The 21166-nt window shown below is 36.8% G+C and overlaps 1 pseudogene; it reads right to left on the bottom strand.

The window, feature by feature from the left end:
• The window catches only part of LOC118854809, a 31616-nt pseudogene extending 21141 nt beyond the window's left edge, over positions 1 to 10475 (bottom strand).
• Positions 10476 to 21166: the final 10691 nt, after the last annotated feature.

Raw genomic sequence — 21166 nt, 5'->3', positions numbered from 1 at the left:
AATGTTCTTAGGAGTTTTCTTTTTGAGATCTTTTTCAGGAGGTGATCAGTGGATTCTTTCAATTTCTATTTTACCCTCTGGCAGTTCTCTTTGATAATTTCTTGAACGATGATATCTAGGCCCTTTTTTTGACCATGGCTTTCAGGTAGTGCAATAATTTTTAAATTATCTCTCCTGGATCTATTTTCCACATCAGTGGTTTTTCCAATCAGATTGTTCACATTGTCTTCCATTTTTTTCATTCCTTTGGTTCTGTTTTATAATATCTTGATTTTTCATAAAGTCACTAGCTTCCACTTACTCCAATCTATTTTTTAAGGTAGTATTTTCTTCAGTGGTCTTTTGGACTTCCTTTTCCAATTGGCTAATTCTGCCTTTCAAGGCATTCTTCTCCTCATTGGCTTTTTGAAGCTCTTTTGCCATTTGAGTTAGTCTGTTTTTTAAGGTGCTATTTTCTTCAGTATTTTTTGGGTCTCCTTTAGCAAGTCATTGACTTGTTTTTCATGGTTTTCCCGCATCACTCTCATTTCTCTTCCCAATTTTTCCTCTACTTCTCTAACTTGCTTTTACAAATCTTTTTTGAGCTCTTCCATGACCTGAGACAAGTTCATGTTTTTCTTGGAGGCTTTTGATGTAGGTTCTTTGACTTTGTTGACTTCTTCTGGCTGTATGTTTTGGTCTTCTTTGTCACTAGAGAAAGATTCCAAAGTCTGAGTCTGAATCTGAGGCCATTTTTTGCTGCCCAGCCATGTTCGCAGCCAATTACTTGACCCTTGAGTTTTTCACCGGGTTATAACTTCTTGTAGAGTAGAGAGTACTTCGTCCCAAGCTTGAGGGTCTGCACTGTTGTTTTCAGAGCTTTTTCTACACAGCAAGCTCTGCCATGCCAGTGTTCCTCTCCCCCAAAAAACACCAGCCCAGACTGCAACTCAGATCTGAGCAGGCTCTGCACTCCCTCTCAGATCCCCCACTTAATTCCTCCCACCAGGTTGGCCTGGGGCCAGAAGCAACTTGCAGCTATTGTCCTGTAGCTGCACCACCTCCACTTCCCCCAGGGCAGCCGCCTAACTGAGAACTCCTTTCACTCTGTCTCAGCAGTTTTTTCCCACTAACCTTCTCTGTTGTCTTTGGTGTTTGTGGGTTGAGATGTCTGGTAACTGCCACAGCTCACTGATTCAGGGTGCTAGGGCCTATTTTGTCCACCTCTTGGGTCTGGTTGGTCCGGGCACAGCCCATGCTGGCTCTGCTCAGCTCTGCTCCCAGCTCCACGTGATAGACCTTACCCAGTGATCATCCAGGCTGTCCTGGTCTGGAACCCTGCTTCCCTCTGCTATTTCATGGGTTCTATAGCTCTAGAATTTGTTCAGGGCCATTTTTTTTAGCTATTTGGAGAGTCCTGGGGGAAAGCTTCAGGCATGTCCCTGCTTTCCAGCTGCCATCTTGGCTCTGCCCCCTTCTATCTTACATTGTTGAAATTCCTTCTTTGTCACTAGCATCTATTGCTCCTAATTCTTAACTTGGCAGGGAATAGGAACACACACACACACTCACACACACACACACACACACACACACGCACTCCATGCCTGAGAAGATAAACCTAATTTTATAGTTATATTTCTGCTTCTCTCTGCTATGAATGAGGTGTTTTTACCCATCCTTAAGAAGCTTTCTCTTCAGCCAACCATCCACAAAACTTACTGTACTCTAAAACTTCAATATTTCTCCTATGTTTCATAGTTAATCTCCTAGAAAAAAAAAGTTTTCTATACTTAATACCTACATTTTCTCACCTCCCACTCATTTCTCATTTAACTTAAAATTAGTTTTTGGACTACACATTCTACTGAAACTGTTCTAAATAAAATTAACAATGGTATCCTAATTGACAAATCTGATAACTTTTTTCTCATCCTTTATACTGTTTGCTTTCTCCGTCACATTTAACATTCTTCATTAACCCATTCTCTTAGACAATTTCTCCTCCCTCTATTTTAATTACTCTTCTCTCTCCTATTTTTTCTCCCCTTTGGCTACATGTTCTCAGTCTCCTCTGTTGGGTAAACATCCATCTTTGTATATCCTAGCGATCTGTCTTAAGCCCATCCCTCCTATCACATGTTTTGCCCTTATCTATAATCCAATACAATCATGTGTGTTTAATTACCACTTTTATACTGATAATTGACATGCCTACACATATCTATGTGTGTATACATATACATGCATGTATGTGTTTAGTTATATAAAGAGATATATGTATATGTGTCTGTGAATTGTATTTATACATATATGTGTTCTACATATATACATACATGTACATGTACATACATGTATACTGAAAAGGTGGGCCATCTCTGATTGATGACTCATGATAAACTCAATATGCCTCAAAAAATTCACCATTTTGCCTTCTAAACTCTATCCTCTTTTAAAGCATTCTATTTCTGCTAAGATAACCTTTCCTAAATTCATTGGCCTATAGGCAAGGGGAAAGTATGCCAGTATCACCCTTGGTTCTTTCCTCTCACTCATTCTTCATATCCAACCATATTCCAATATTCTATTTTGTCTTTTATAATGTCCTATATCTCTCATATCTTTAAGAATTCTCCCTTTATCCATCATTATGAAAAAGTCCTGATCTTTTTCTATTCTTATTTTTCTACATCATGGCCTTTTTATATACAATCCATGTACCCATTTTGTACTCACCAAAGCATGGGACACAAGATGTTAACCTAAACCTAATTTATGCCAAGCTGCTTTCAATTTTCACATTTTTTATTAAGCAGGAAGCCTCTCACTCCAATAACTTGTGTTCTGGAGTTTAAATAACCACTAAGAAACTGCATTTTATTGTTTCTATTTCTTACTTATCTAATCTGTTCTACCATGATTTCTTCTTAGTTTTAGTAAATACAAAATGGTTTTGATTATTACTCACTCAATTAATCTAATGAGCACAGATTTTTTACATCCTTGACTGAGGAACTGGGAGAAGGACAGTTTGGCTAACCTGTAATGGGAAGCAGATAAATACATATGGTCTTAGAGCCAAATTGTGATGGACTTTGAAAGAAAAACAGAATAATTCATACTTTATTCAAGATGAAATAGGGAGTCACTGGATTTTATTAAGTAGGGGAGTGATCTGACCATAGTCAGCTCAACTGTGAGACTAAAGAAAATCACTTTGAAAGTTTTTGAAAAATAAATTGAACCTGGGGAGAGACTTGAGGCAGGGAAAAAAAAAATTAGTGGGCTTTTTCAATAGCATAGGCAATGGTTAATTGGGGCTCAATCTAAAAAAAAGCAGCTGTATGATAGAGAAAAGGGATCATGTGTGAAAGATGTTATAGAGCAACAAACAGCAAAACTAGCAACTGGATGGATATGTAGAGAAATAGACTAAGGAATTGATGACATACTAATATTAAAAATTGGGAGTTTAGAAGAATGGATACTTTAATAGAAATAACTATATTTAGAATGGGGTTGGTTTGGGGTAAAAGGTAATCAGCTCTGGGTCATCTAGTTTGAAAGGCAATTGGTGATGTTGTAGACCTCAGGAGAGAAACAGGATCAATAGATTGATCAGGGAGTCATCTAAACAGGAATAATAACTAAACTGAAAAAAGCAGATGATAACTAGATATTGAGAGAGAAAATAAGGTCCAAGAAAAAGTCTTTGGGTATACCTAAAATTAATAATTGTGATATGAATGATAATTTCTCAAAGATAACTAAGAAGTAGTCAGACATATAGGAGAACCAAGAATGAGAATATCATCATAATGATCCAAAGGATCCTTAGAAGGAGGCAATTGTTAGCGTAGATCAAGAAGGATGAAAACTGACAAAAGATTCTGTCATCTCAACTTCTACATATGCCATTGTTTTTGTCTAAATCCAAGCAAAATTTTTGCAATGTCTAGTACAATTCATCTTATTAAATTTGCCTAAAAATCCCATTCATGGAAGATCTTTTTGAATTCTGAGTCAGCCATCCACTGTTAGCTCTTCCTTTTAGCTTTGTGTTATCAGCAAAATTAACAATGATGCCATCTAAGAAAACTCCCAGGTATGCAATCTTAATAACTGGAAGGATAATGGTAGCATTGCAGAACATTGGAAGAGTAAGTCAGTCAAGAAACATTTGTTACACACTTACTGTTTATTGTGTACTCTATTAAGAACTGGGGATAGTAAGAGGCAAAAGACAGTTAATGTATCCAAGAGGCTTTTGATCTAGTGGGGAAGATACCAAACAAATAAATATGTATAATCTATACTCAGAATAAATATAAAAAATTATAAGAGGTAAGGATCTATGATTGAGAGAGACAGAGAAAAGCTTCCTATAGAGGATGGAAAGAAGAGTGAAGATTTTGGAAAAAAAAATCAAGTAGTTCAATTTCGAACATGGTGAGATTGGGGTTGCTAAGGCAATCCAGATATAAAAGTCAACTAGATACCTGAAGTTTCCAGTTTGGGGTTACATATTGAGCACAATTGAATAACAAATTCTTGCTGAATGAATAAATCATCAAAAGATCCAATGGAAGTTGACAAACCTATGCAAGGGTCTAAGATCAATCAGAATAATGCCAAATACTTTGAATTTAAGTGTGCAACTAGTATGATAGAATGTTATTAAAATTAAAACTGGATTCAACCAAAATTGTGTTGATTATATCTTTCTACATTAAAAATGGTGGTTTGAGAGACTATATTGTGTTTCCTTTTCTCAAATAGTTTTAGAATTTTTGAAGACCAAGCTTCTAATATAGCTTTAATCCCAAAGAGCTACATTTTGAGAATTATACTTAATAAGACATATTTTCATAACATAAAGGAGGTAGATAACTTTTTTAACTTATTAAGTCTTATAAAAAGAGTGTACACTTGAAGAAACAAATAAATGAAATGGAAAGATCACAGCATGGGTATTCAGAAACTTGATCTCCAGTATTTATTCTTCCACTAACTAGATCCAAGATCTTGTACAAAACATATTACCTCTCTACATCTCAGTTTAATCATTTATGATAAAAGAGGTTTAAATTAGATGCTGTATAGTATATCTACCAGTTACAATGAACCCTTTTTCTATTATATTATATTCCACTGATACACTGAAAAAATGATATTACACTGTGTTCCATTTGCTAACCTTGATTACTTCCCCTCAGCCAGCTTTACCAGAATTGTGACAGCTGAAATCTAACAGAAATCCCTCACAGATTCAGTGGAAGATGAGGCTGTCTTGAACCTAGCTATTATTCTATTTAAACAACCCACCCTGCAGAATTTAAGTGGCCACAATTATAGCTGCTTGCAGCATGACAAGTGTTTGGGAAATAGAATCATGTTCAGTAATTGAGAACATACCTCATTTAGAATCCAACTTGGCTACTTGAGAGGAAGCACCCGGTAGAGGCAAGCAGAAGCTCTCCCTGAACTGTCTCCTGAAAAATTATGATTCTGGATAGTTTTGATCACAGTGGGGCAATTAGAGAACAAGAGGTAAAACAGAACCATGATATTTTTTCCAACTGATTGCAGATTTGTTTAATAATTATCTTGTACAAAAAAATTGACACAGCTTACTATGTGCCAGGCATTGTGCTGGGTCCTGAGGATAAAAGTACAAAAATAAACAATCCTCCCACCATGAGCTTATATTCTAATGGTTGGAGTAAAACAAGTCCAGATGAAATATATAAAATGCATACACAAGTTAATAAATGCATATTCATGTAAAATAGTTAAACATAAGGTTTGAAAGGAAGGAAGACAAGCAAAGCCTTCATGTGGAACTGCATGCCTGAGCTTTATATAAAGGAAAAAAGATACTATAAGGTAGAGGTAAGAATGACACGTGTCATAGGTATGTGGGATAACCCATGCTTGGGCACTGAGACAGGAAATGAATTGTGTGTGAGGAACAGAGTGCAAAGCAGTTTAGTTGGATCACAGAATTCAGTACAGAAATGATATATAACAAGTCTGGAGTAATAAGTTGTGGTCAATTTGTATAGGACTTTAAAAAATAAATGGTGTGATTTATAGTTGATTGCCATTGAAGTTGAATGAATAAGGGAATAATATGGTCATATCTGTGTTTAGGGAAAATTACTTTGGCAGGATAGTGTAAAATTAACAGGAATTGGAAGAGAGACTATCCCCCATGCACACACACATCCACCCCACACACATTACACAAAAATATCAATTTTATTGAAGACCCTCACTCTTCAAACAGCTGTTTTGCCGTGGAGACCTCATTCTTGGTGTTTTTTTTTGCAGGGGTGGAAGGCAGGGCAATTGGGGTTAAGTGACTTGCCCAAGGTCACACAGACTCAAAATAAGACCTAGGTAAGTTGACCCAAAGGTCACACAGCTAGTGAGTGTGTCAAGTGTCTGAGGCCGAATTTGAACTCAGGTCCTCCTGACTCCAGGGCTGGTGCTCTACTCACTGTGTCACTTAGCTGCCCCAAGACCTCATTCTTAACTAACTGTAGGACACCAAGGTACTATGTGGTACAGGACACCTGACTGGACTGCATCTTTTCTCCTTTATTTTTTCCTCTCCTCCTCCTCTTCCTCTTCTTCCTTTTTCTGTAATCAATCAGTAGCATACTGATGGAGAATAAAACAAATTAAAGAAAAGAGTTGTTGTTCAAAAGAACAAACCCAAAAATTTGAAATAGTTTTAGAATGAAATTTATTAGGTTGTTTGGCAAAGGGGAACAAACCAGAAAGGTTCCAGGTTCTGGAACATTTACATTATATAAGATTTAGGCCTGCACATGAACCACACAGAAGCAGTTAAGCAATTTTACCAAGAGGGCAACTTGAAAATAAAGTAGATTGGGGTGAACATCAGTAAATATAAATATTCCATAAAATTTTGGCAAAGTCAAAACACAAGGGAACCAAAGCTACGCTAGCTTAGATGGACTCAAAATAAGACCTGGGTAAGTTGACCCAAAATATTGATGTTTTGGATGGATTTGGGGAGAACTTGTGAGAACCCAAAATTCTTTGTAGCCATCTCTGCTATTCCTGTAGAGTTATTGAGGTCAGGGTGACATTCTGGATTCAATCAATCTCTAGTCACATAAAGTTAGATTTAAACAGTATAATAGTTAACAAGTTTTCCAAACAATATAATTAAGGACTTTACATAGGGCTTATATCACAATCCAATTTGATCAACATTTATTTACTAAGCTCTGTGCTAAGCATTGAGGACAGAGAAAAGAAAGGAAAAGAAAAGAAAAGATCCTTGTTCTTTACATCCTTTTGGAGGGGGAGGGCATAACTACAGATTACTAAATACATAAAATGTGCAAAGTATTACAGAAAAGTTATCCCTAAGTAACCAACTGTCCTCTAAATCATCCACCTAATAATTTTTCAAGGCTTAAATATTTATCCCCTTTAGATAGCATTTTTTCACTTGATGGATGATAAAATTCCCTTGGAGCAACAGAAAGTGAACATGTATGTCACATAGTTAAATGTCAGAAGAGCATCTTTAAGCCCAATTACATTTTAAATAATTTGGTGAAAGTACTTTATTTTTCCCAAGTCACTAGAAATTTACACTTAACTGGTTTAAAATCACACACAGATAGGCTTGTTCAAGAGGCTGCTAATGGAGAAAGTGGAATGATGATAACATTTAATTAACATTTTGAATGCTAATTCAAACCACAAATGATGGTTTTGTCATTCTTCTCCTTGTCCCAATATTCCTCTTCTTTCCTTCTCGGCTTGATGAAATCCCTATTAGGATGATTTTTTTCACCTTATGAAGGATAGTCTCTCTCTCTCTCTCTCCCTCCCTCTCTCTCTCTCTCTCTCTCTCTCTCTCTCTCTCTCTCTCTCTCTCTAGTGTGTGTGTGTGTGTGTGTGTGTGTGTGTGTGTATCCTAGATTTTTTTTTACATGCAGCAAAATGGAGAAAGCCTATTGTGCTTAATGCAACAATTTCAATGAAAGACATGCACAGACTTGTAAGAAGGGTGTTCTACAAAAGGACAGAGAATTTGGCCTAACATTGTTCTCTTAGATACTTGTGTAGTACCCTACAGATCGACTTGTGAGCACAAACAGAATCATTTACATGCTTAAACCACTTTCAGAGGGGAAAAGAAATGTTTCACATTCCTATGAGAAACATTGCTCTAAGAGAAAAGCCTTATGCCTCAAAATGTGCTTGTGTTTAAATGGCAAACTTATAAGAAAAGATACCAATTCCTTTGTTTTTGATCCTTAAAAATACAGCTCCAAAGGACTCATGATGGAAAAAGCTAGCTACATCCAGAGAAAGAACTGTGGAATCTGATGCAGATTGAGGCAAACTATTTGCTGTCTCTCTTTTTTTTTTCTCTTTTTTTTTGGTTTTGTTTCTTCTCTTTCATGATTCATTCCATTGGTCATAAATCTTCTTTGCAACTTGACTATTGTGTAAATAAGTTTAATGCGAAGATTTATGTAGAATCTATATCAGACTGCAAGCTGTCTTGGGGGGAAGGGGGAGGAGGGGATGGGGGAGGGAAGGGAAGGGAAGACAATTTGAAACTCAAGAACATGTAAAACTAAGTATTGTAAACTAAAAATAAAAAATCTAATTTTAAAAAATAGCTACTAACTGACTTTATCCATACACCTTTAGAAATTAAGGAGGGAAATAGCTCAAGAACCAAGGAAAACTGATTCAAAAGTCTATTTCCATTGACCCAAGTTTCAATCAATCCACCAACATTTATCATGCCAAACGCTGGGCTTAAATAAGTTAGATTCATACAAAGGTGAGACAATTCAGGCTCTCCGGGGTGCTTATATACTTTATGTGTTTTACATGATGCAGGTAGTTAGCAAGGGAACAAGAACATGGATGTCCTGATTTGCATTCAGTCTAGGATTTTTCTCACCATGCCATATTTCTTTTTTTTTAATTTTTTTTGTTTTGTTTTTTGACAGAGCAATTGGGGTTAAGTGACTTGACCAAGGTCATACAGCTAGTGTGTCTAGTGTCTGAGGTCAGTTTTGAACTCTGGTCTTCCTGACTCCAGGGCCGGTACTCTACTCACTGCACCACCTAGCTGCCCCCATGTCATACCTCTTATGTGCACAATACACTTACATGTGTATAAACTTCTGTAAGGTCACATCTTCCCTGGCCCTAAGTACTCTCATTTTTAAATTGTGGAGTTAGCATTGATCATATCTGAAGTATTTTCATTTATTAAACTATCATATTGCAAAAAATCTGTCATATTATTGGTTTGTATTTGATACAAAATAACAAAGTTTCCTCACCTGCATAAGTATAAGAAGAAATGAAAAGATGCTTTTAGATTAATCTGTTGTTGCTATTCAGTAGTTTCAGTTGTGTCTAACTTTTCATGATCCCTTTGGGGGTTTTCCTGGCAAACATTGGAGTGGTTTGCCAATTCCTTCTCCAATAAATTAAGGCAAACAGAGGTTAAATAACCTCCCCAAGCTCAGTGTCTGCGGTCAGATTTGAACTCAGTAAGAAGAGTCTTTTTGACTTTCTGGCCAGGCACTCTATCCACTGAGCCACCTACCTGCCCTAGACTAATTAGAACACTATCGAAATTGCAGTCACATAAACGCTTAGCCACTTGAAATTTCAACGTAATACACATTATTTCAGCATGGTTTGAAAATGTCCAATCACTTTCTAATACTTCGATTAGTAGTTTTTCTATCTATAAGAAAATGATAAAGATTACCATTGAAAAAAGATGCCCAAGATGAATGTCATCTGATCTGTCAAGTTCTGGGTCCCCTGAAAACCTGAGTTAACTCTGAAAAGGCACTTCAGTAGTAGACAGTGGAACTAGGACTATATAGAGTAAGGTTTAAAAAGAAATAACGTTGAAGTGAAGATGTGATTCTTAGCCAAACTTTCAAAAAAGTATTGACAAATCACATAGCATGTCTACAACTAAGGATGGTACTAAAATTTGCCAAAACAAATGGGTTGTCATAGTGGGCTGAAAGAAAATGTTCATGGTGAAAACATCACTGCAAGTTGGTTAAATGGTATAATATTCACCAGCATGTGAAGTCAAATCATTCGTTCATCAGGATTATAAAGATAGTCTCTATTTGAACTACAGGTGCTCATTGTATGCAGTCCTAGCCATTTGATTTGTGTCATGTTGACTCACATTTCTTTGTTGTCCTCAATAAAAAAGATCCACTCCACTTAATGTTACTCTGAGTTAGGTGGTTTCTCAGAAATCCTTGTTTCTCAGCAGTCCTCAGAGAAGCTGCTTTGTTTGGGGTTTTGTTTCACTGTAGCCTTCAAGTATGTTATGGTTAGTTGAAATAGAGTACCCCATTTGTCGTTGCATGATGTCAACTAACCATGCAACAGCTTCTTGGGTTCCCGCTGGTTAGACATTCTTCACATATACCCAGCCCTGTCATCGCTTTAACAATGGTTAACTGGCTTTGTTCCCAGAATCTTTAGAAATTTTTGCCATGCCTTTTGTTAGGACGCTGTTGATATCAGACCACTGTAGACTATGTTGACCTTTCAGGTATGTGTTTCTAACACAATCTTATTACACATAGTGGGCACATGATGGAGGAACACCTAAGGAAAACTAAAACAATAGAAACTCTAGCAATAGACTTATAGATTATAACATTTTATATATGTGCATGTGTTTAGATAACTGATAACTTAAAAACATAAATATTTAAGGTCTCTATCTTCCCTTTAATTCCTATGAACATCACCTACTATGAAACCACCTATCCCAATTTTTGTTCAATCTTTGCCTTATGTAATAAACCATAGACTGCTATAGTGTTTTTGTATTATGTAGAAAAAAAAGTCTGTACACTATTTTCATCCTCAGCATAGTTAAGAATTGTCATTTTCCAGGGATACTTAGAATGTCCCCAATCAATACGGTCCATACTATAGTCTTCAGCATTTAAAGTACATCCACAAAGTACAATATTCTGCTGGTCTGTTGACATTCTAACTCTTGGGCTAGCTGAGATGCTGCCTCTGTGGATCTTGAGTCAACAAGCTGGAGTTGTATGTCACAGAGCTCAAGAGACCTCTTGTTGGTTTTTTTTCAGATGAACTGCAGCACATCTGTGCATATTCATAGGCTTTAATGTACTTTGCATTCCCCTCCCTCCTTCTGTAAGATGAAGAAATTCTTTATAAAGTGGACGATAACAACCCCATCTTAAAAATTGAAATATTCACTGATCTGTGGTTCCTCTTGCAATATCACCAGCATTGGTGAATAATTCAAATTAGAGTACTTTCCTATATATTCCATTTTTAAAGAGACTTCATTTACTTTCTTTCAATGGTTTTCTCTTGTGCCATTCTCACCCTGCATTATTCATGTGCAACCTTGCAAATTGCTTCGAGTTCGAACAGTGCTGATATAAATCACAGGGCCATTTTCTGAGGACTTCAGCCTTAAGCTCCACAGCTTTTTTTTTAAATTGAAAACTGTTTTCAATTAAGGTGATTTGTTTGCTACAAAAATTGTTAAATATCTCATATTGCCATTTTCAGGAATAGAAGACTGAAGCCATATTCCAGAACATGGATATTTCTTAGTCATCTTATTTGCCACCTCATTCACTCTTTGTAGCCCTGTCTCCCACTTTGTAGTGAATTTATTTACAGATGGGACATAATCCCCTGGTTGAAACTTCTTGATATTTAAACTTGCATTTCTTGAACTGCTTTACAATTTGACTTTCAGATAGGACTATTGTAAACGGGAATAAGTCTGAGAACTTCCATCCTTTTTTCAGTCTTTTAGTAAAGAGATAGAGAAAAGGTAATAGTTGTTTTTTTTTCTTTCATAAATGAATGTAAATTTTAGAAACCTGCCAGAAAACCAGCATGCTGGTTTTGCAGATATATGCAATGAAGTAGCAGTTGAAGTCAAGGTATAGACAGTAACTTACAAGCCATACACTGTGCCGTAATTCCAGTCCCTAACAAATTGGAGATAGCCATGAATGTTCAGAGACTCCAGCTGCTTTCCAAGTATTCAAAGACACTTCAGATCCAAATAGTTATTGGAAGCTGAATGCAGACACCTAGGCATAATATAGAGTATTGCTTTTAAACCTGGACAGAACCAGAGAACTAAAAAAACCTGATTTATGTTCATGGTTCATTCTCTAGGGCCACCCTAGAGCAACATATCATTTTGGTTGTCTCAACAACCACTAATTGACTAGTTTGCCTGGAACCCTAACCTTGATATGACAGAACACAATGGTTTCTACTACAGTGATTTATAAAGTGTTTTATATGATAAATGTAGTCTGATCATTAAGAGAATGACATTCAGTTCCTTCCCCACATGTTTATTCTTTAAGTAAAATCTCCCTCCCCAACATGTACATGTGGCCATAAGGTAAAAAACTAGTAAAAAAAAATGAACAAATGGAGTAACTTTACATAAACTGGATCTACTTCATCTCTGTCAAAAAAAATCAGAAAAAAATTTAATTAATCTGAAAGTAGCATAGTGGGGGGAAATGCTCTTCCTGCAACAGAACAGTTGTTCTGTTAAAAAAAGACTCTTCAAAGAAGATTCTTTTGTAATTGATTAAAATAATTTCATTTGAAGTTTTCATACTGTTTAAAATGTTTCAGATATGAATTCTGTTTTCCTGGAAAATTCTAAAATTATAATGTATTCTTATTAGTTGCCAATTTGGAAAATAATATTGTTTTAGAAAAGAAAAAGACAAATACATGTGGAATAAACATATTTTCAATAATATTACTGTGTTTCTTTGCATCCAAATATGAAAATTTAAGAAAATATTTCATTTGTACATTAGCAAAGAAATAGAATCACCCATTTTATAGGCAAAACCCATGGGCTGGTACCACCAAATTCTAGGCTCCAATGATTTGAGCCTGATTTTGGGGAGCTGGTCTAAAAGATTACAAAGTCTTTGACTCATATGATCTTCATCCAGAGTTTTTGTTTTTGGATTGCACAGGGAAAGTATCTAATATGCCCCATGTCTATGTCTCCAAAGATTTGAGTAAAAGTATCCATAGCTCTCTTAAATGGGCTATGATAACAGAATAATTTATAGGATACAGTGAAATTTTTATTTCATACCAAAGAAAATGAAGGGGACTGAATCACAGGAATGCTTAAAGTCAGGAGAACTTATTGGAGGTCCATGAACTTAATTTAAAATATAATAATATTATACATATATATAATTATGAATATTATACATAGTATATGCATATATATAATACACATGTCAATTGATTTCTTTTGTAATCATAGGTATTTCATTTTATGCAATATAAAAACACTATTCTGAGAAAGAACCTATAGGTTTCATCAATCTGCCAAAGGAGTCAACAGAACAAAAATAGTTCAGAATCCCTAGCTTAAGCAAAACAAAAAATACATAAATGTCTTAAAATAACCAAAAAAGCAACCAATACAATTCTCCCCCCTCTCCATAAGGTGAAACTTTTTTGCTGGGGTTCTTGATGTTATCCAAAAGACTGTGTTAACCAATTTATCTTAGAGGCAATGGTCATTAGTGAAACCTATTCACCAGAAAGTGACAAGGGGCTTTTACAAAGCAAGCAATTCAAGGTAGAAGGGAGGGGAGGAAGGGAGAAGGAATTCCAGTAACTGAGACTTAAGGAGATGGCCTTTAGTATCTCAATGGGATGACCGTAGGAATTTCCATGCCTTGGAGAGTAAGATGCTTTTGAAAAGTTGAAAAGTCTCTGTGTGGAGTCAAGATGGCAGAATAAAAGCAGGGACTTGCTTGAGCTCTCCCCCAAACCCCTCCAAATACCTGTAAAAATGGCTCCAAACAAATTCTAGAGCTACAGAACCCACAAAATGACAAAGTGAAACAAATCTCCAGTCCAAGGTAACCTGGGCGATCCATGGAAAAGGTCTCTCACACCAGGCTGGGAGTGGAGCGCAGTCCAGCGAGGCCCATACTGTCACAGATGGGGCTAGAGCAGGCCTCAGCAGACTGAATCACTGGTAGCTGTAGCAGTTTTCAGACTTGTCAATCCATAAATCCAAAGACAATTTAGCAGGACAGTGGGAAAACTCTGTCAGACCTGGGAGAGAGAAGAACGTGGTCCTGGACTCAACCCCAGGGTGGCAGAGGTGGCAGTGGCAGGGGCAGTGGCAGCTGCTTCTGGAGCTCCAGGCCCATGGGTGGAGGGGGAATCAAGATGCTGATAAGAGTGGGAATGCAAGGATCTCTGTGCTGGGACTGAGGCAGGTCTCTCTTGCTTTACCCTGCTTGGATCTGGGTCACAGTCCTAGGTAGTGGTCCTGGGGTGAGGAGGAGTCCTAGTGTGTCAGAGTTTGTGGCTGCTGCAGAAAGGAAATCCTTCTCACACTTCCAAGGCAGAAAAGAGTGCTTGATATCATTCACGGGCCAGAGTACAGGCCAGGAAAGGAGCAAATACCTCAGAAGAACTGAAAATTTAGAGATACCTAGAAGTAGCTCTGAAAACAGATGCACAAAACCCCTGAAGCTTGGGACACAGCACTCTCCACTCTGGTAGCAGAGTCATACCTTGACAAAGAGCTCAAAAGTCAAGTAATTGGCTGGGAAAATGAGCAGACAGCAGAAAAAAAAACTATAGAATCTTACTTTGGTGACAAAGAAGATCAAAATATGCAACCAGAAGAAAACAACAAATTTAAAGATCCTTCATGCAATGCCTCCAAGAAAAATATGAATTGGTCTCAGGCCATTGAAGAGCTCAAAAAGGATTTTGAAAATCAAGTAAGAGAAGTAGAGGAAAAAATGGGAAAAGAAATGAGAGTGACACAAGAAAATCATGAAAAATGAATCAACAGCTTACTAAAGGAGAACCAAAAAAATACTGAAGAAAATAACACCTTAAAAACATAAACTAACCCAAATGGCAAAACCAATGAAGAGAAGAATGACTTAAAAAACAGAATTGGCCAAATGGAAAAGGAGATCCAAAAGATCACTGAAGAAAATAATTGTTTAAAAATTATAATGGAGCATTTAGAAGCAATTAGAAATTAGAATGGACTTTAAGAGAAATCAAGAAATTATAACACAGAACCAAAAAATGAAGAAAAATAGAAGAATGTGAAATATCTCATTGGAAAAACCATTGACCTGGAAAATAGATTGAGGAGAGATAATTTTAAAAATTACTGGACTACCTGGAAGCCATGATGAAAAAAGAGCCTAGATATCATCTTTCAAGAAATTATCAAGGAGAACTGCTCTAATTTTCTAGAATCAGAGGGTAAAATAGAAATTGAAAGAATCCACTAATCACCTCTTGAAAAAGATCCCAAAAGGAAAACTCCTAGGAATAGTATATCCAAATTACAGAGTTCCTAGGTCAAGGAGAAAATATTGCAAGCAGCCAGAAAGAAACAATTTGATTATTGTGGAAACACAATCAGGGTAACACAAGATCTAGCAGCTTCTACTTTAAGGGACTGAAGGAAGGGCTTGGAATATGATATTCCAGTGGTCAAAGGAGATAGGATTAAAACCAAGTATCACCTACCCAGCAAAACTGAGCATAGTACTTCAGGGGGCAATATGAGTATTCAATGAAATAGAGGACTTTCAAGCATTCTTGATGAAAAGACCAGAGCTGAGTAGAATATTTGACTGTCAAATGCAAGAATCAAGAGAAGCATGAAAAGGTAAACAGGAAAGAGAAATCATAAGGGACGTATTAAAGTTGAATGCCTACATCCCTACATGGAAAGATGATGCCAAGTAACTCATGAGACCATTCTCAGTATTAGGTAGTTGGAGGGAATACACACACACACACACACACACACACACACACACACAGCATAGGGTGAGTTGAATATGAAGGGATGATACCTAAAAAATAAAATTAAGGGGTGATAGAGGAATATATTTGAAAGAGAAGGGGAGAGACAGAATGGGTTAAATTATTTCATATAAAAGAGGGAAGAAAAATCTGTTATAGTGAAAAGGAAGAGAGGGGAGGTGAAAAGGAATGAGTAAACTTTACTCTCTTGGGATTTGGCTTAAGGAGGTAATAACATACACACTCAATTGGATATCTTACCCAACATGATAGCAGGGGAGAAGGGCATAAGGTGGGGGGATGATACAAGGGAGGGCAGATTGGGAAAGGAGGTAGTCAGAAGGCAAATTCTTTTGAAAAGGGACAGGGTTAAAGGAGAAAATAGAATAATTGGGAGTGGGATAGGATAGAGGGAAATAAAGTTAGTCTTCCACAACATCACTATTATAAAAATGTTTTGCATAACAACATATGTATAACTTATACCAAATTGCTTGCCTTCTCAATGAGGGTGGTTGGGGAGAGAAGAAGGCAGAGAATTTGGAACTGAAACCTTTAAAAACAAATGTTAAAAAATAGTTTTTACACACAACTGGGAAATAAGATATACAGGCAATGGGTTATAGAAATCTATCTTGCTCTACAAGAAAGTAAGGGGGAAGGCAATAAGGGGGGGTAATAGAAGGGAGGGCAGACTGGGGGAAGGGGTAATCAGAAACCATGCCATCTTGGGGTGGGGGAGGGGAGAGGTAGAAAAAAATGTGTAACTCAAAATCTTGTGGAAATGAATGTGGAAAACTAAAAACAGATAAATTTTAAAAAAGAAAAGACAAAATAAAAAAACAACCACCCCCCAAAAAGAAAAAGTCTGCCTGCCCTTTAAGCTTATTGATTGCAAATCCTTTTATCAACTCCCTACATAAGTTAATGCAACTCATAACAAATTCTAATTGCTAACATTCATTTATGGTCTGATGTTTTCTAAGCTCCATTATTTGGGCCTTTCCAAACCACATTCTTCATTCATTGAAATGAAGCTCTTTTCTAAATCAATGAAAATAAGCATTAAATTTTATCTTTGTCATAGAAACAGTAGAAACAAAATGACAGAATACCCTGTTGGTTCCATATCTAATTGAGATATGTTTCTTATTTATATTAAAGCTTAGATTCTCTTTTTAACATACGCTTATTAAACCCACATACATCCTACCTACTCAGCTTCTGTAATATCTATAGCTACCATTTTCCAATGTTTTAAATATCAGCTGTAACTCCATTTTCTTTTTAGCAGTATATTCTCTGATAATGAGCTGGTGACAGTCTCCAAATGATCTCTAATGCTTCCCTTCCAACTGGCTTGGTTATTTTTGCACTGTTTTATCCAATCTGATGTGAAGATTCTCTTGAAGCTTTCAGCTTGCAAATACCCTTGAGAAAATGTGCCTATTTTTAATGGAGGACATTCTGCTTTTAACAAACTCAGAGACTAACAGCATTCAGGTAACCACTGCCACTTAACATTAAACCAATCATTACCGAACTACCCACTGTATGTATTCATGGCTTTCAAGACCTTACAGTGGATCTTGACTTTAACTTTGCTAGCCATTTAGGCAGGGCCAGCCCCAGGCAAAAAAGATGAAGTAACACAGTTTGTCTTTTGATTTCTCCTTTCTTTCTTGTTTTAGATCTACCACTTTTCTTCTTGGCATCTAGTATTCTCATACTTACCTCTGGGTACTGGACAGCAATCCATGCTCTCTCCTAGGTATTTCACCCTTGTTACTCAAAACTGATCTCCCCTGAAACCCATCCTCATGAAGACCTACAGCCTCTCCCATGTGACTCACTGATCAGATAAACAAATACAGGATAAGGGGATAATGAACATTATCACAGATTAGGTTCATACATGAGAACAGATGATTCCCACTAGAAGTTTTTAGCCCTAAAAAGTGGCACTATTTGAGAAAACTTTAAGAGCCTTGGCTACCTATTTGAGGAAACATTTTAACGACAAATTCAGCATTTTTTTCATAGTCCTTTAGATTAAACTAGTTTTACTTGGCTTCAAGATAGAGTGAAGACCAGTAAGTAGAAGGTACAGAGAGGAAGATCAATCAAATATAAAGGACCATGAAAACAGGAACATAAAAAAGTGAAATGAACTAGCTCAGGCAATAAGGACTTCCCCATCACAAGAGACATCCAAGAAGAGACTCTGTGATGAATTTCCTGGAATGTTGTACAAGGAATTTCAGGTTCTCCCTCATCTATGAAATTCTATAATTCTATGAACACTATTCTAAAATTCTATGATTATGCTTGAAGCTGCTTCACCATTAGATATTGAATATATCTCACATGTGAGTCTGTTCAAAAGGGGGAGGGTAGAAATGGGGAAAAAATTTGTAATTCAAACTCTTATGAAAACCAATGCTGAAAACTAAATATGTTAAATAAATAAATTAAATTAAATTTTAAAAATTTATTTGTGACATATTGAAGCAAGTCCTTATATCTCTATGTTGCTTACCACTTATTCTTTGCTTACAGCCACAAAGGCTATCTCTGACACATATGGGTTACGTGGCTTTGGGCAAGTAATTTACTGTCTCATTTCCCAGGAGAATCTGTAAGACAATAAGTTGCAGAGAAAATGTTGACCTGCTTTGTTAGTGGGAATTTCTTCTCCTGGGAGTTGCCTATGCTGATGAAATGACAGGTCCAGTTTCTATCCCTGTTTCTTAGTCTTCTGGAAGTACATCACTTAATTGTAGAATTCTGAGTCTTTAAGTTCCATGACACATTTACGCTTCTGGTTAGGTTTTTTCAGGTTGAATTTGGTTGATGACCATAATCTTCAGCAATACTCTACATTGCCTTTGTAAATAGGGCCATGATCTTGTGGGGGTATTTCTTACGCATTGTCAGTTATAACCATGATATCTAGACATGTGGGATTTTTTTAAATGCTTTAGAATCAGAGAGATTACAGTGGATTATTGAAGAAGCATGATATAGAAGTTGGACTACTTTGCTTAGAGTGAGGAACACCTGAGTATTAACTGTTACAAAGAAGTATAAAAAGAATTTACAGGGGCAGCTAGGTGGCACAGTGAGTAGAGCAATGGCCCTGGAGTCAGGAGGACCTCAGCTCAAATCTAGCCTCAGACACTTGATGCACTTACTACTTGTGTGACCTTGGGCAAGTCACTTAACCCCAATTGCCCTGCCTTCCCCCCTACAAAAAAAGAATTTATTTAAGTAGCTTAAGTAGCCTGATTGCTTAGTGAAAGAATACACTTCAACCAAGAATTTAAATTTACTACTAAAAAAAAACCTGTCTCATTAGTAAAGTCAATATTTCTAACTTAAAAGATACATATGGCTTTTAAAATTAAGATAAATGAGGGTATGGGAAAGAGCTAAGATAGCAGATTAAGGGCAGCAACCCAGCTGAACTGTCTCAACATTCCCTTTCAAACAACTTTAAAATAATACTTCAAATCAAATTCTGGCATTGCAGATACTACAAAATGTCAGGGAGAGATATCGTTCCAGACTAAGACAACTCAGGAGGTCAGCAGAAGTCTGTGATATCAGGTTGGCAGCCAATCCAGAGCGCAATAGCAGAAGTAGAAGCTTCTAGGGTACTTCACCATAGAGATGGTAAGGGAGTTGGACAGCTGGTCAGAAAAAAAAATAGTTACAGGTAAACCTTTAATGGCATAGGAGGGTACACTTGGCACTAATTAGCAACTCTATTGCCCATAAGCAATACTAGATCACAGTTTCAGGGCAGAGGGGAGCACTCACAGACAGAAATAAGGGAACAGGGACCCTGGGCACAGTTTCAAAGCCAAGATAGACACTAGTACTCATGGCTCTAGGAGTATAAGGCCCATGCCTGGGTAAAGAAGAGAGTGCAGACCACACCTCTCCCAATATAACACCAACCTCAGAAAACAATAGACTCGCAGAATGAGGATTTAAAACAGCAGCATGAAAAACCCTAAAGCTTAGGACAGTGCCAAGCCACCCTCCCCCCCACCCAGGTGAGTAGAGCCTAACTTTAACATAAAGTTCAAAAGTAAGAAACAGACTGGAAAAATTAGCAAATAACCACAACAGAAACTTAGCCACAAATAGCTATTACTCTGGCAGGGAAGACCAAGATATAAACTCAGTTCAAGTAGAAAACACTACAATTAGCCAGAAAGAAACTATTCAAATATGATGGAACCAGGCAGGAGTACTTACACAGGAACTTGCAGCTTCTATGTTAAAGGATTAGAGAGCTTGGAATATGATATTATGTAAAGCAAAGGAGCTTGGATTACAACCAATGATCAACTACCTAGAAAAATTGAGCCTAGTTTTTCAGGGGAGGAAATGGATATTCAATGAAATAGGGGACTCCCAGACTTTCCTGATGAAAACACCAGAGCACAATGGAAAATTTCATCTTGAAATACAAGACTCAAGAGAGGCATAAAAAGATAAACAGTAAAGAAAAAAAAACACCCAACATGTTATTAAACAAGGGCAAACTGTTTACATCCCAACATGGGAAGATGATTTTTATAACATCTGAGAACTGTATTTTTATTATGCTGTTTAGAAGGGATATACATAATCAGAGGGGGTGGGTTTAAAGTGATTTGATGTGATGATAAAAAGCCTAATTAAATGATGAAAAGGGATTGTAATGGGAGAAGAGGAATGGAGGAGGAAGAAAAGGGTAAATTACATCACATGAAGAGGCATAAAGACATATTACAGGAGAGGGAAAGAAGGAAGGGAAACGAGCATTGTTCGAACTTTACTTTCATTGGATTTGGCACAAGGAAGGAATAACAGAGTAAGTTAGGTATAGAACATTAACTTGTCCTGTAGGCAGTAGGAAAGGAAGAAAACTGAGGGAGTGGGAAAGGAGGGCAGATTGAGGAAGGCAATGATCAAAAGGAAAACTCTAGTGAGGAGGGAAAGGGGGAAGGGAGAAAGAAAAGCATAAATAGGTGAAAAGGGGGAATAGGATGGAGAGAAAGACACAGATAGCAATCATAACTGTGAATGTGAATAGGAAGAACTCTTCCATAAAACAGAAATGGAAAGCAGGGTGGATTAAAAACCATAATACTACAATATGCTGTTTACAAGAAGCACATTTGAAAGTGAAACAGAGGGATACACACAGGGTAAAGGTAAAAGGCAGAAGGAGAATATATTATGCTTCATCTGAAGTTAAGAAAAACAGAGGTAGCAA

This window comes from Trichosurus vulpecula, chromosome 6, assembly GCF_011100635.1.
Source record: "Trichosurus vulpecula isolate mTriVul1 chromosome 6, mTriVul1.pri, whole genome shotgun sequence".
Classification (NCBI taxonomy): domain Eukaryota; kingdom Metazoa; phylum Chordata; class Mammalia; order Diprotodontia; family Phalangeridae; genus Trichosurus; species Trichosurus vulpecula.
Note: the sequence above shows the minus strand (reverse complement) of the source record. Positions and strands in the feature narration are given on the sequence as shown.